General features: G+C 26.5%; 1 non-coding gene and 1 pseudogene across 1 annotated transcript; both read right to left on the bottom strand.

Moving 5' to 3' along the window:
* Window positions 1-6,984: 6,984 nt before the first annotated feature.
* LOC109811589 (GABA transporter 1-like) lies at window positions 6,985-8,884 on the bottom strand (annotated as a pseudogene).
* A 1,770-nt stretch (window positions 8,885-10,654) lies between these two features.
* On the bottom strand, window positions 10,655-10,726 carry TRNAP-AGG (transfer RNA proline (anticodon AGG)). Its single transcript has one exon. It is a non-coding gene; the product is annotated as a tRNA-Pro (tRNA).
* Window positions 10,727-15,743: the final 5,017 nt, after the last annotated feature.

Genomic DNA, 15,743 nt, shown 5'->3' with positions numbered 1-15,743 from the left:
TTCATCTTGAATTTCAAATACAGTGGATTCTAACTGTCTATCCAGTGATCGATGTTTCTTGTACCAAACATGAAAAATGCTTTTTACTCGCTTGTTTCTTTAAGCATTTGTCACATAGGCAGGTTATCCATCGATTTAGAGTAAGTGGTTTAAGACTAAAAGAACCTTGAAAGAGAAAGAATTGTTTAGATTTTTGGGTAAATTAAAACGTGGTAAAATGGTTCATATAAAATAGAAATTAAGATAATTATTAAAAGGAGTATAACTTTTATATAATATATAGATATTTATATTTATTATAAATGAAATATCAATATGCGTAACTTTTTTTTTTCACTATTTAGTAAATCATTATATCCCTTAAATATTGAAAAGTAATAACTTTTCATATTCTCTCCAAATAATTAATGATAATCATTTATTTCATTATCTTTTTTATTTTATTTTTAAAAATTTAAAGGTATGAAATGTCTCCTTTTTTCACTAATCTATATTTACATTATATATAAAATGAATGCTCTTTTTAATAGTCGTCTTGATCTCTACATTTAGTAGATCATTATATCTTTTTATTATTAAAATAATTAAAAAATCAAAATTTTTATCAAATCTAAAACTTGAATTCATGACTTTAGGGTTTAAAGACAAACTATAACACCAGTTAAACTAACATGCTTAATAGAGATATAAAATATCTAGATTCTATTAGTATATATAAAAAGGATAGTTTTAGTAACCACCCTTTTAATTTTCATTTTTTTATTGGACACTATTACCTTCAAATTTATACTACACAACATTTTAACAATTATTTTATCCCAAAATCCTCTAAAAAATAAATATATAGAGAGGTAAGAAGTGATTTTTTCCCTTACTAGTATATGACAATATGAATATAACTAGCCATGAGTCTATGATTAGAAAATAAAATGTTAGAATTGCACTTTTGGTCTCTTTGTAATATCAAGTTCATAATTTTGGTTTCTTTATTTTTAAATTTATAATTTTAGTTATCTCATTGAATATTCATCTATTGATCATTAAAATTACCAACACTCGTTGTGATCTATCATTATTTAAATGATACAATAAATAATATTTAATAATATTTAAACTAAATTACACTTTTAATTCTCATTTTTATATCATTTTACTACTTTTATAAGATAAAAATGAGAACTAAAAATATAATTTCACATAAATATTATTAAATATTAATTGTTATACCAACTACTTCATATCAAATTATAACTAAAAATACAATTTTAATGATTAACAAATAAACATTTGTTGGAAAAATAATTCAAATTTTTAAATATAACATTTCACCTAAATACAAATACTAATAAAGAAGCGTTTCTAATGTAATAATAATAATAATAATAATAATAATAATAATAATAATAATTATTATTATTATTATTATTATTATTATTATTATTATTTTATGATTAACCATATTATAATCACTTTTTTCTTCTTCTAAATTATAGTATTATTTTATTTTAATAAAAGAGTTGAATATATCCTTCCAGAACTAGCATGTTAATAATGGGGGAAGAAGTGTAGTATACCTAAAATGTCACGAGCCATGTCTCTGTATAGAAGCTGTCGATTTCCCAAATGAGCATTGTGCTCAAGGACCAGAGATATCAGATTAAATGAATAGAAACTGACCAAACCTCCAATTACCAAACAAAATATTCCACCCTTCCATCCTAGGAAGGTGAAAGTACAAGGAAGACTTAGTAATGATGGAGACACAATTGAAGTTATCAAGTGGTAACCACAGTGCATCCATGAACCTACAAGAAGTCATAAATGAATCGCATGTATAATCATTTTTTTTCAATTAAATTGCAGAATGTATGATACCCTTTTGTTTTTCATCCAGGAAAATGAAAATCTTGTTGCTTACTCCTTGTGTGCTCCAATTACAGAAACAATGAAATGCATGCAATCACAAAAAGACACTTAACAAAGTTACGTAACCATGTGTGAAATAGTTATACTAACGTAAAAGATTATTGTTTATCCTTTTCTATAATCTTCGTGACACTATACTTGTGGTCATTATTCTTGGAGAATACCAATAATGAAATTAACATTAATACACCACATATTGAACCCTACAAGATGACAGAAGTAATGAACTACTAAACATAAGAATGAAAAAAATAAAACTAAAAATGATTACTACCTTTTGATTTGAGGACAAAGAGAGTGCCTGCATCTTTTGGGTGGTGAAGTTGTTGCGAAGCATTATGGTTCTCTGTTTCATTAACTGTTGTTGAGGTTGGAAACATCCTACTCATTTCTCTATACACGCACATGTGATTGCAGGCACAAACAAATTAATGAACACAACAATATAAGTGAAGCAATTAATTAATTATCAGAGTCGTTAAATGGTGAAATATATATTAAAAAAAATAAACCTTAACCCTAAACATTTTATCACCTAAATACTTCATTGATATTTATTTTTTATAATAGAAACAAAGTGATGGTGACTGTTTTTAATGGCTCAAAACTCATTATTTATAGTCTGTATATATAATTATTACGACCACGATAATATTTTTTTATTAACATTTCTTTAAATTATTTTGTCTCTTAGATAATTCTATAATTTGCATCACTATTATGTTTTATAAGTTATTATGATTGCTAAATAAATATACACAAACTTATTAATTTATCAAATCTACATAAGATTATTTTTGTGGAAGATACTTGTAGTTTTGTAAAAAATAAAAATAAAATTCAAGCATCATTTAAGCAATTAATCTAGTTATTTTTATGAAATAATTTTCTTTTAGTAATTGTTTTATTTTATTCCTAACCTCTTCGTATACGTTCATATGATTTTTTTAAAAATAAATTCTTAGCTCAAATTCACTGTCTACATAAAATTCTCACAATAAAAACCTTTACCATGTTATGAATGAATTTAAAAGAAAGACTATTTTTGAAAGAAAAATGCAATAAAAAAAAAATCAATATACCGACAAAGTTGCAATTTTGCAATATATCACAAAAGTAATAGAGATGATACTTAACCGGTTAATCCCGTGTATTATTTCACTCTCAGCACTTTCACATTTTTTTTCTCTCTCACTTCTAAAGCTTTTTAGTTATGCTTTTGGATGATGTTCTTCATGTCTCACAGTTTCTATTTATAAAAGAAAAAAGTAACAATGTGGCAATTATTTCTCCGAAAATTTTTGCACCGCAAGCTATGCCTCTAGTTGATACTATTGAAAACTTTTAACCATTGTGCATTAAATTTATTGGTTGAACTTTCAAGCTTGTTTGGTCACACGGTACCTCTAGAAAAAGATATCGTGTTCATTTCCATGTTATATCCGAAATATCCAATATCTTGTTAGTTACTTCATAAATTAAACTAATATACTGTTAAGGTAATAATGTGTAACGTCCAATTTATATAATAATAAATATTTTTTTATATGATATTATCATAATTATAAAATTTTGAGAACTCATTACATGACATATCATTCTAAAAATATTTATAATTACGTATTATTTTATACATGTTTCATTTCTTCCATCTCTATTACAATAATTACATTGATAGTGAAAATAAATTTACAATTTGACTAGTATGATTGGCAAAAAGAAAAATATATGAATATAATCATATATCTTCAAAACGTAACAGAATTGGAAACAACATCCACAGCCCAGTTCCATTTAAGGTAGACAACAATAATAACAATTGTAAAATGTCCTCGAATTGTAGGTAGATCCATCTATTTGGTAATAAATTTAATTTTAAAAAACAAAGAAAAGTGAGGAGTGAGAACAATATCCAATAAATACAATAATTCAAAAGAATGTACAAAATTATTTATAATCAATATTGAACATATATATATATATATATATCATATATCAATTTTTCATGTTATAATAAAATTTGAATTATAATTGTAGTGACTAGTCAGGATAAATGAACACATCATAATATCAACCAACAAAAGGATATTTCACTTTAACCAACAAGAGGATATTTCACCTTCATTCCTTACTCATTTAAATTTTCAAGGTCAAACCTCCAACTACAAATAATTCAAACTTTATCTTCTATGGCCATAGAATAATATTTATCTTCATAAATACATGAAGAAATACCAACAAGACGAGTCAAAGATATGAAAATTATATTATAGTTGATGATAAAATATATTTACGTAAAAAGAATATATTAAATGTACCAGTCATATAAATAAAAATGACAATCATTGTAAAATAATTAAACAACATAAAATATGAACACCTTAATAATTATTATGGATAAAAATAATCATAGATTAAACAAATAAATGAGGTTAGGGACGTCTCACTAAATAAATATACATAAAATATAATATAAATAAATATTAAAGATAAAAAAATACCTTTAAATTTTAGAGGAATAAAAATAAAAATAAAATTATTTTATATATAAGAATCAAAATCAAAAATTTTTCATATTTTAGAAACTATAAACAATGATTCTAAATTTTAGAGGACTAAAAAACAAATTTTTTTTTATAAAGACTAAAATTAAAATGCGTTTATTTCATAGAAGTAAAAATATATTTAAATCTAAATGTAATTTGGTAAAATTATCAAACTTCAATTTGATGATTATAAAAGGATAAGTTTGAATAATGAAAAAAATAATAAATATCAATTAATTATTTTATGTGGAAATTATCATAATTTCATATTAAAATGTTATATGACTCACATTAACATATTTATATTATAGAGAACACCGGCTGAGTTGGTTCAAGGTGAGCCAGATAATAATGATATGGTGTGTTCAACTTGCAATGCAAAAGAAGAATGAATGACACACATATTTTTCTAGTTCAAAACATGTGTAACTGTAGATAGCTTGTTTTGGATGGTGAGGAATTCATGCATCTTTGCATGGTTTGATAAAAGAAAATTTGTTGCTGTTTAAAGGCTTAATATAAAATGCAAAAAAGGGACGCATGTTGTATGATTTACAATTATGAGTTATTTGGAAAGACAATACTTTCTTACGAAAAAATAAGATTTTTCTAAGATGTTGAAGATGTTGAAGATGTTGAAGGTCTTATCAACGAGATGGATTAAGAGCAAACAGAGTATTTCACATCCTCTATGATGGTAGTCAAATCACCCTATATCATGCGTTGGAATAGGTTCTTGATTTTTTAATCATGGATTTGATGTAATTTGTTTCGTCACATGTTTTTCTTTTGAGAAAAATGGTACATCGTGATGACTCTTCATGGATGGTTTTTGGTCGGCGTAAAGTCCCATCAAGAATCGAAATTTATTAACTCGTAAGGTCCCCCCATCAAGGATTGAAATTTATCTACTGGTGAAACCAAACCCGTCCAAATATACTTTTCAAAGATTTTGAAATTCTACATCCACCATCAACTTTTCACAGAAAAGATGAAATTTCCATTTCTATCATAATTAATTGTTTTCAGTACAAGTATACTTTTACCAGAAAACTAAACAAACCAATGTCAGTACAATCCTATTTTATGAAGTAAAACAATATTATAAAAAAAAAAATCATTTACCATGAGATCCTATTCGTATAGATTTAGTTTATAAAAATAGTATGATCATTTGTAAAAGTATTTTAATAACTGATCGTTGTTTTTTATAAGTTTATGAAAATGACAGATTTTCAAAATTATCTTAATGTGATGATTTCGGTGAACAAATTCATCATATTGTTCATTGGTGAACATGTGAAAAATAATTATTTTTATTTTTATTTTTTAAGAAGTTTCATAGACTAAACTCTAGTGATTCCTGCTTGATCTTCACTCCAACAATAACACACTTCCACAAACTCACTTGTTGAGGATGGTAACCTGTCGACTGCACTATGACTGCGGCCAAACTCGATGTAGGCAAGGTGGAAGCTGCATTTGTAGATGTTGCAGAGGACGAGTTGGTGGTGGTTACCCTGCATGCTTGATCTTATAATAGTGAATTTGAGTTTAACTCAACTCTACAAAATTGACTTGTAAAATGATGATTGTTTTTTACTTATATACTATTTAATTGACTAATCTCTAGTCGACGTAAGACTTGAATTTTTTTCAATACATTCCTTCACGTCTAACACTATTGGGCTTGGTACGTATTTAAATGGTTAATGACTCTTTTGAATGATTTAGGATAAGTAACCCATTTTAAAGATCTAGGATAGTCCTGATATCATTTTAGAATAGTGAATTTGAGTTTAATTCAATCCTATAAAATCGGCTTGTAAGGTGAGGATTGTTTTCCATTTATATACTATTTAATTGTCTAATCTCTAGTCGATATGCGACTTGAATTTTTTCCCATATTAGTGCAACCGACGTAGGGAGCCAGGCTGTGGGGGAGAGCAATGAGCCTTCTCTATGGTGGCACGGGGTTCTTGTGATAGACGATGTCGATGACGAAGTCTAATAGGGTTTTAGTGAAGGAAAAGGAAAGCCAAGGAATCTCATTCATGCAGCTTCCTTGTCAAAGTCAAAGTTTAATGTTGTTGTTGAAGTGGGCGTTCACCGAAAAGAAGTGTTACGGGTTTGAGGCTTACGTTTTCTCCTTAGTACTTGTGCTTTCTTCTTCTTTATCATGTACCTTCTCCTTCTTTGCCCCAGACCCAAATCATGTCTCCTTCATCTTGGCTCTTGGAGGGTTAAAGGTTATGTTATTGTTAGTGTTAATGTAGCCAAAAAAGGAGATTGGGATTGACAAAGTCGAAGAAAGAGATTAGGATTGACAAGTTTAAGAAGAGGTTTAAGGTTGACTGAGATGGCATTGGCGGTGATGAGGTTTTTTTGGACAAAATGATCAATAAAAAATAAAATTAACACATTAATATAATTTTTATCAAGAACAACATATGTTCCACCAGAGGATGTCACTGCTGCAGTAACTGATGCACCACTCGAGAATGCTCCTCCTACAACTATGGATCTTTCCTAGAAGCTTTGATTGTCTTGCTTCTTCCCTTCTATTTTTTGGGAAGGGAAGTTAACAATTTCTCCACTTCATGATACATTTTGTTGTCTTGTATTTCTCTAAATGATGCTTCATTTTTATTGAAGCAGATGAAATGTGTTACATCGTCAATGACAATCTTAAATGAGTTCCTTGTTTCAAGATTTTAATCAAATTGAGAAACTATGATTTTGACTCATATTTGTGTCATCAACTAAAAATTAATGATATACAATAGAATCAAGAATAAAACTCGAAATAAAATTGACTGTCAAACAAGTACTAAGCTATATCATCATCCATTATTTTCATCCGGACTCAATTTTCATATTTCTGAAGTTAGATATTTATTAAAGAAATAATGATGACAATGGTTTATAGAAAAAACTTAGAATATCGTTATGCGGTAAGCAAGAACAAAATTAGATATAAAATCTGACACACTCAAGGCTCGGGACTTAGCCAAATGTGACTATACATCTGCCAATAATCGAAAAGTTTTGGCATCAAGAACTATCTGCCTAACTGCTGCAACTATTGCTATAGCTCCCAATGTTGAGAAAGCAAGAACAATAGTTACATTCAACCAGAAAATGGGACTTCGCTTGGATGGCTTAAATGTCACATTGAAGAAAATCATTGGTAAAATGAAGTCAAGTGGAATATAACCAAATGCCCCTATAAACGAGTTTATGCCCCCAAAAAAGGGAAGCATTGCTGCTATAGTAGTGGCAGTAATTATAGCTAATGACCGAGAAATCAATCTTGGAATCAAATTGCGAGGAGAAAACTCAGGGCTTTCTGGGTCTCCAAATATTTGCTCTTGTAATACATTTGTAGGCTGCAAGAACGGTGAACTAGATCCTACTTGAGGTGAGGAAGATTAAGCAATTAGTGGTTTTCGATTATGATTTAAAAACCATGGAATTTGCCCATAAGAAAGCAAATTTTTTTGGAAGTTTAACTAAAATCATGGTTTGAGATCCAAATTTATGTTCAAACACAACATAAAGATGATCTTCAAACATGTTACTGAGTATTAATTATTAAATTTATCTAGACTCTCTAAACTAATGTTTGGTGTGCGCAAACTATGATCCAAACTTGCACTAAGTAGTGTTGCAGTGGGAATGGGGATGTTAATTTCTTACCACACCATTAGCAGATAATTGGGCTATGTGCAAATGTTGGGCATGTAAATAAGCCACTTGGGAGCCAAAGGCTTGTTATTATCTACGAAGTTGCTAAAAATGAGGCCCGTGGCTTGATTTCCAAATGCTCAATAGCCAGAGATAGCTACGCCAAAGAAACTGAATGCAAATACAACATAACAAACACACAATCCTTTGAACATCTTTCCTTTAATTGGTGGTGCTAATGTTGCCTGTAGCCAAAGAAAGTGCAAGCATGTGTATTTTTCTTAGAAGTTTAAACAAATACTTTGAGGGCATGCGTAGTATTGAGAAGTTTTATGTATAAGAGTGAACTCGTGTAGTTGTTTCAAACCTGAATTTCTGGAATTATTCCGCTACCATAAGTTGTGGCAATGATGGGAATGGCATTAAATACTCCAAATAAGCGATTTGTTGCATCACCTTTTACAGAATAATCCTTTTTTGACCCATTTGATTAAGTAGACATTGGGAAAATTGATTGCAAGAACATGTGCTAATAAATTAACTTGGATTATTAATGGCAGAAAGGAAATACCAATGTATATGGAAGCTGCAGTAGCACATGCACTATAGGCTAAGCACATGACTAAAGACACCATATTTAATGTCTCAATGAGTGGAAAGACGGGATTTTGACCCAAAATCAACATGAAGCATCCAAATATCACTACAAACTCATAAAGCTTCATAGTCCCATTTGGGTTCGACAACACGTAAATTGCCTATAGGAAAAGGTATATATGAAAAATTATTATCTGCTAAATATCTATGCACTCATGCATGCATCAAACGTGTTTTCTTTTTTAAATTTTGAAGCAGAAGAAAAGGGGGATAAAATTTCATTTCTAACAAATATTCCCTAACTTGATAATTTTTAAAATGTAAAAAATAAAATGATATGTTAAAATAAATTTAATGTCCTAAATTTTTGTGCATTTTCTTTAACATTATACAACTTTTAATTTTTTAAAAATAATCTCTTTTCTTTCCATGTAAATCTTATCCTCAACGAGATCCTCAAGATCACGTTTTTAAACTAATGATCCCCTATGGAAATAAAAGTAAAAGGTTATGATATATACGTAGATTACATTTTTGTTTACTAATAAAAAAATCCACACATATTTGTTTTTGGTACATTTATTCTGAAAAAACATGGAATAATTTTTAAAAAGAATAAAATCAAAATACCCATAATTATTTTAATATAGTAAACTCTAATTTAATATATATAAAAAATAAAGGGATAAAAAAATATATAGTAAGTAATATTTTTTCTCACCTTCATGCATTGTCCACCCAGAAGAGCACAGAGCACTTCATTATTGTAGCACACTGCAAATTGAATAGACCCCACCAAAAACCGACCCCAACGTGAACCTTCCAATGTTAATAATATTGATTCATTAATTCTAGGCCCATGAATTGGTCCTAAAACTTACTACTACACCATAGTAGTAGCAAAAATTTCAGATCAATCAGCTGGTTAACCATAAAATAATGATGAGTAAAATAAAGTATTATTTTACTTTAAAAAATGAATGAAATCCTTAACTAGCGTGTTAATATTAATAATATAAAGGAGTACCTAGAATGTGAAGAGCCATGTGTCTATATAGCAGCTGACGATTACCCAAATGAGCATGGCGTTCAAGAACCAGAGATATCAAATTGAATGAATAGAAACTGGCCACAGCTCCAATTACCAAACAAAATATTCCATCCTTCCATCCGAGGAAGGTGAGAGCATAAGGAAGACTTAGCAATGATGGAGATACGTACAATTGAAGTTATCAAGTGGTAATTAACTACAGTGCACCCATGAACCTACAAAATATCATATATTCTTGTTTCCTTGCTCTTCACATTCTGTCCACATTTTAATGGAAGATATAACCGAATTGGATTGGACGAGACCTATTGTCTTGTGTGCTAAAGAAATTGACAAATGCATAACTTCATTTCATAATTTATTTCCTCTTATCTTCACTCAAAATCTGAAAGGCACCTCTGACTCAATGTTTACTAGAATTGCTCCTTCCTGTTAACAGTGTCCAAAAGATGCATGAACTGAAGCAAGAATTTCAAGAAGTGAAGAGTTAATTTAGAGACATGGTGTTGAGCTCTCCCGCAGAATTGAAGACAAAAATTATGCTTTGTAGTTCTGACAGATCATGCTAAGTTATGTCACTGCTTGTTGTACATGTGTTGGAGGATATGGATTTTGATAGTGTTTTTTTTTTTTAATCATTGATTGATAGCATTTTAGACTTCAAGCAGTATTAAATCTGCATATGGTAGCTGATTTTGAATAGCTAAATCTGGTGATAAATCTTTTTTATACAAATCTCACGGGGTAGTGGCCTAGATTAAACAAATGGGATTTTATATGATCAAGTTATTCTTTGGTTCATTTTGGGGCAGTTCAGATTGGAATTGAAAATGAAAAATGTTAAAAGGGGGCATTCCGAGAATTGAACTCGGGACCTCTCGCACCCTAAGCGAGAATCATACCACTAGACCAAATGCCCGGTGTTGCTAATTGGGTAATTTTTCTAAACTTAATTTTTAAACTCGAACATATTAGTAATAAGAGTGGCTCATTTAACTCAAACGAGGTTAATATTTAGGGCTTATTTTTCTTGATTTGTAAATGGTAAGTGAAAAAAAAATGAAATAGTTGAGCGGAGGAAAATAATCTTTATTCTAGTCGTGATCTATCACTCAAATCAAAATTAACACTTTGTATTTTATTTACATTTTAATAGTAGAAGAATATTAGGAACCATGGCTTTATAATTATGTTAATTATGATTATGATATTAATTTTTCTTTATAATTACCACATAATTGTTAAAAGGCGTTCGGTTCTACAACTAATGCACTCACCTAACCATCAACATTATTTTAGTTGTAAAAACGCATAATTATATTAATTATAAGTTATGATAATTAAAATAGAAGTATAATGTGATGTGAATTAATTGCTGCAATGATTTTTTTTATAAGAAAGGTATAACTTTGGTACTACAATTACAACTTTATGTCTAAAGTAAAGATTGAACTTAGACTTTAATTAAGAAAATATATAGGTATCGTAATATTAAGCTAACAATTTTTAATAATTAATTTAGAAAAGATTGAGTATAGTACAATAATTTAGGTGATGAAAATTATTTTAATAAAGTAGTAGTAATTAAAATTTACTAAAATATTGGTGTAGAATATATTATAATAATTAAATAATATATAATCTGAATAAAGATAATACAAGTCATAAAAAAAATCGACTGATACACAATTTTTTTTTAAAAAAAATATGTAAATTGACATTATATAAATTTCATATTAATTTACTTTTGTAAAATATTATCTTATTTAAATATATTTTCAATTTATTATTTTTCATAAATAAATGAACATTCTTATTTAATTTTATATTATTTATCTTTTAATGTGAATTACTTCCAAAACAATATTACATTAAATTATATTTTTCAAATTATTCTTTTATATTTTAAAATTGGAATAATTTGTGTTAAATAAATAAATTTAAATTTATTAATTTTATTTATTTGAAAATTGTTACAAATCTTTTCTTGAAATTTAAAATTTTTAAAATATGTTTAAATATTTTTTTGAAATTGACAATAGTTGTATTAAACTAGTAATTTCAAATTTAATCTTTTCAATTGTTTTTAAAATTATAACTTTTTTCTTAAAATTTAAACTTTTAAAAATATAAAGAATGCTTTCATGTAACTGGAATAGTTAGAGCATTAGTGATATTAAATTAATAACTTCACTGTTAATTTTTTTTATATAAATGATACTTTTAAATTTTAAAATTATTATAAATATTTTGTTTTATAAAAATTTTGAGAATAGTTAGTGTTAAATTATTAATTTAAAATTTTGAAATTTTTATAAATGTTTTTCATAAATAAGGGCTTTTTTTTGAAAGAAAAAAAATGTATTAATCAGTGAAATTTGATGGTATTAGAAGGTGAGTTTTAAATGCACATTTATTCTCATAGCATTTAATATATAAGGGTTCAATTGTATTTTCAAATATTAATATTTTATATTATAAAATGTAAATAAAGAAAATTTGGCTCTTTATTATTTATTTTTATGCCCAAAATAAGGGAAATTTATATTTTATTTATTTATTTAATAAAAATTAAATTACATTTTTTTTAACGGAAAATTCTTCTTCTTTTTTAAAATACAAATATTGCATCGTCTTCCTCTCTTAAATTAAAAAAATAGTCTCTTCTTTTTTATAAATTTTAATATATAACACTTTATTACTTTTTAAATTGCCCATTATAAAAAAAAATATTATCAAAACATTCTTTACATTAATATTTTTTTTGTCCTATCAATCTTTTGAAGTCTAAATAATTTTTTTTTCTGTAAATTATTTGGATAGAGAACTGTTTTGATAAAAAACTTAAGATAATGGATGCAATTAAAAAAAAATTGTAATTAGTTGTTAATGGAGTTAAAATCACTAAATTTTATAGTTAGTTGTTAAACAGTGCTTATAGAGAAAAAAAAAACATCAAAAAGGAAGTTGAATAATGTCACTTGAACACTCACTTTTTGAAAATAATAAAATAGTAACTTTGTGAAAAAAGTGTATACAAAGAGATAAAAAACTGAGCATAAGGTATTCTTATATTATTTTGTCTTAATTATTGAGACTATGCATAGTTCTTGATTCAACCATATCAAGTTTCACTATCTTATGCAAAGAAATATGTATTCTCTTAATTACCAAACTACTTTTAGCTCAAATCTAAGTATTTTTTTATCTTCAAGCAACTATCCAAATATTCTTTCAACATAAAGTCTCTCAAAACATTAATAACCAAGTAATTTTTTATAGACAAACAAGTTTTTTTTTTATTTTTACAATTAAGTCTCTTCAGACTTAAAGCAATAAATACCTTTTTTTTACAATCAAATCTCTTTAGACTCCAAATAATAACACAAAGTTAAAGTTGGGTAAGTTAACTATGTTGTTTCATCTTATATATTAAAGACTTTTTAAAGAAAGAATATATTTTTTACAAAAATTGATCTCTCTATTTTTCGTTGTGTTGTCATCTCTTTCTTTTTGAGCTTCAAGCTCCCTTTTATAGGACTTTAATGAAGACGATCGTCACAAACTTTTGAGTGTCTCTCATAGGTTTGTTTCGTTTGTCTTTATCTTCATTCCTTGTAGAAAAAAGTATCTGATGATACATTAAATGCTTTAATCAAATAGTCACTTCTTATCTGATCAAAGAAACTAATTATCATCTTTTAGGTATTAGAAAGGTGGTCTCATGCGTGTCACAATTCAAAACAACTTTTTTTTGAAGATTTTTTTGATTCACGAGATCTACTTGTCTTTTTTTTGACACAAAGTATGTCTTTCTTTTCTTTTTGTCATTGTTGGTACCAAGAAAGTTGCTTTGCATTGATTTGTTAAGAAATATTTGGCATAAAGATTAAGTTAGTTATCAGATATCATAAATGATATTAATTCAAAGTAAATGTCTCGTAGATGAATCATTTCTCTACTAAATACTCATATCAAGATAACAGATCATCTTAGTGTATTCGTTTTACAAAGATCATTCGTCTTATTGAATAGTTTTAAAAAAATTATAAAACAAAGCATATATATTCGTTATCATTAAAATATTATAGTTAAGAGATCTAAATTCATTTTTTCGAGTGGAGCTAACTTAAGATAATGGAGTTGAGCTCACAATATAACTAATTGTTAATGGAGTCAAGGTCACCAAATTATATATATATATATATATATATATATATATATATATATGTGTGTATATATATATATATCTATATATATATATGTATATAATATATTACATAATTTTTTATTTTTATTTTAATTTTAATAACTCACGTTATACTTAATTATGCATTTTTATAATTTCTTACGAATTAAGTGAATGATAATTTAATAAAATAAAAACATTTTTAAAATTTTAATTAAAATATATTTTAATTTTTCACAATAAAAATATTTATTGATCTTAAGTTAAATACTCTAAATTATATATTTTAATACAATAGAAGAATGACAATATAATACTCGTATCTCTGAAAAGAGAAAAATGTAATTTATTTTATATTTTTACATAAAGGAAATGTAGTGTAATACTCACATGAAGTGTAATTTACATTTAACAATGCTAACTCGAATATACTAAGTTGTAATATATTTTAACATATAAGAGGAGACAATATAATATATACTCTTTTATTTTAGGAGAGAGTAATGTAATTACTCTTAATAGATTGTACTCTCTTTGTTAGATATAAGCAAAATAAAAAAAAATTAATATTTAACTAAAAGTTATATAACATCGTTTAATTTACTAATCACATTATAACAACTTTTTTTCTTAAACTACTCTTTTTAAATCTTTATATATAAAAAAACAAAAAAATATTAAAAATATAATTTCAATTAAATGAAAAGATATTTAAAGATGATATTATTAAATAAAGTAAAATTAGATTAAATTTACTTATATTTAAAACTAAAATAATGTTAATATAAAATATCTTTTCGTCTCACAATAACTATATTTTAAATTTTTTACAGATTAAAGACTACAATAAATGTATCATTTTTTTTATACTTCTACTAACTTAGTAAAATAATGCATTTTTTATCAATGAATGCATTACCTTTAATTATGATGGTTAAATAGTTTATATAAAAATAAATTAGAAAAAAGTTGATTAATATTACATTAAAGGAAAAAGGAAGTATTTTACACAGAATGAATTTTAAATGTAATTTTATTATATAGAGTTAATCACTTATATATTGTCAGTGTAAAGTTTTTTTACACTGTCAAATAATTATATTTCTTAATTGTGCCATGTCAGTGTTAAAAGTAAATATGTTTACAGTGACATAGCATAATTAAGAGATATAATTGGTTGCTAGTATAAAAAAATTTTATACTGACAATGTACAGGTGATTAACTCTATTATCTATAGCATTTAACAAGGTTCAATTATATGCTCGTTACAATACAATTTTCAAATTCCAACACTAACTTTTTTCAAACAGTGCTTTTACTACATTTAATAGAGGAGCACGCACCTTTGTAAATAAATCCAAACTATTCAATCAAGTTAGACATCTTAGTAAATAAATGCTATTTGAACTATTCATCGTTTTGTTTGCATCTCCATAAAATGTAGCATTTAGGAAGACTCTTTATTATACACCTTGTTCCTCATATATAGGAAAATGAATAGTGAACAACTTGACAATACATTAAAAAACTCAGCACACCTCCTTTAGGTGAGGTTATATTTGAAGCTTAATTCATATGTAAGTATCAAATATACAATATTTTCCCCTCATCTTCCTTTGTGAAAAATTACTTTATTTTTATTTTTGTTTCATTCAATCTTCATTTTCTATAAAAATATAACATTTTCTTGTTTTGCAATTGGCATTGTTGTCCGTAATAAGGAGTGAGACAACTGTGGGATATACA

The sequence above is a fragment of the Cajanus cajan genome, chromosome 10, assembly GCF_000230855.2.
Source record: "Cajanus cajan strain Asha chromosome 10, NIPB_CcT2T_4, whole genome shotgun sequence".
NCBI classification, from domain to species: Eukaryota; Viridiplantae; Streptophyta; class Magnoliopsida; order Fabales; family Fabaceae; genus Cajanus; species Cajanus cajan.
This window is presented reverse-complemented; position numbering and strand designations above follow the sequence as displayed.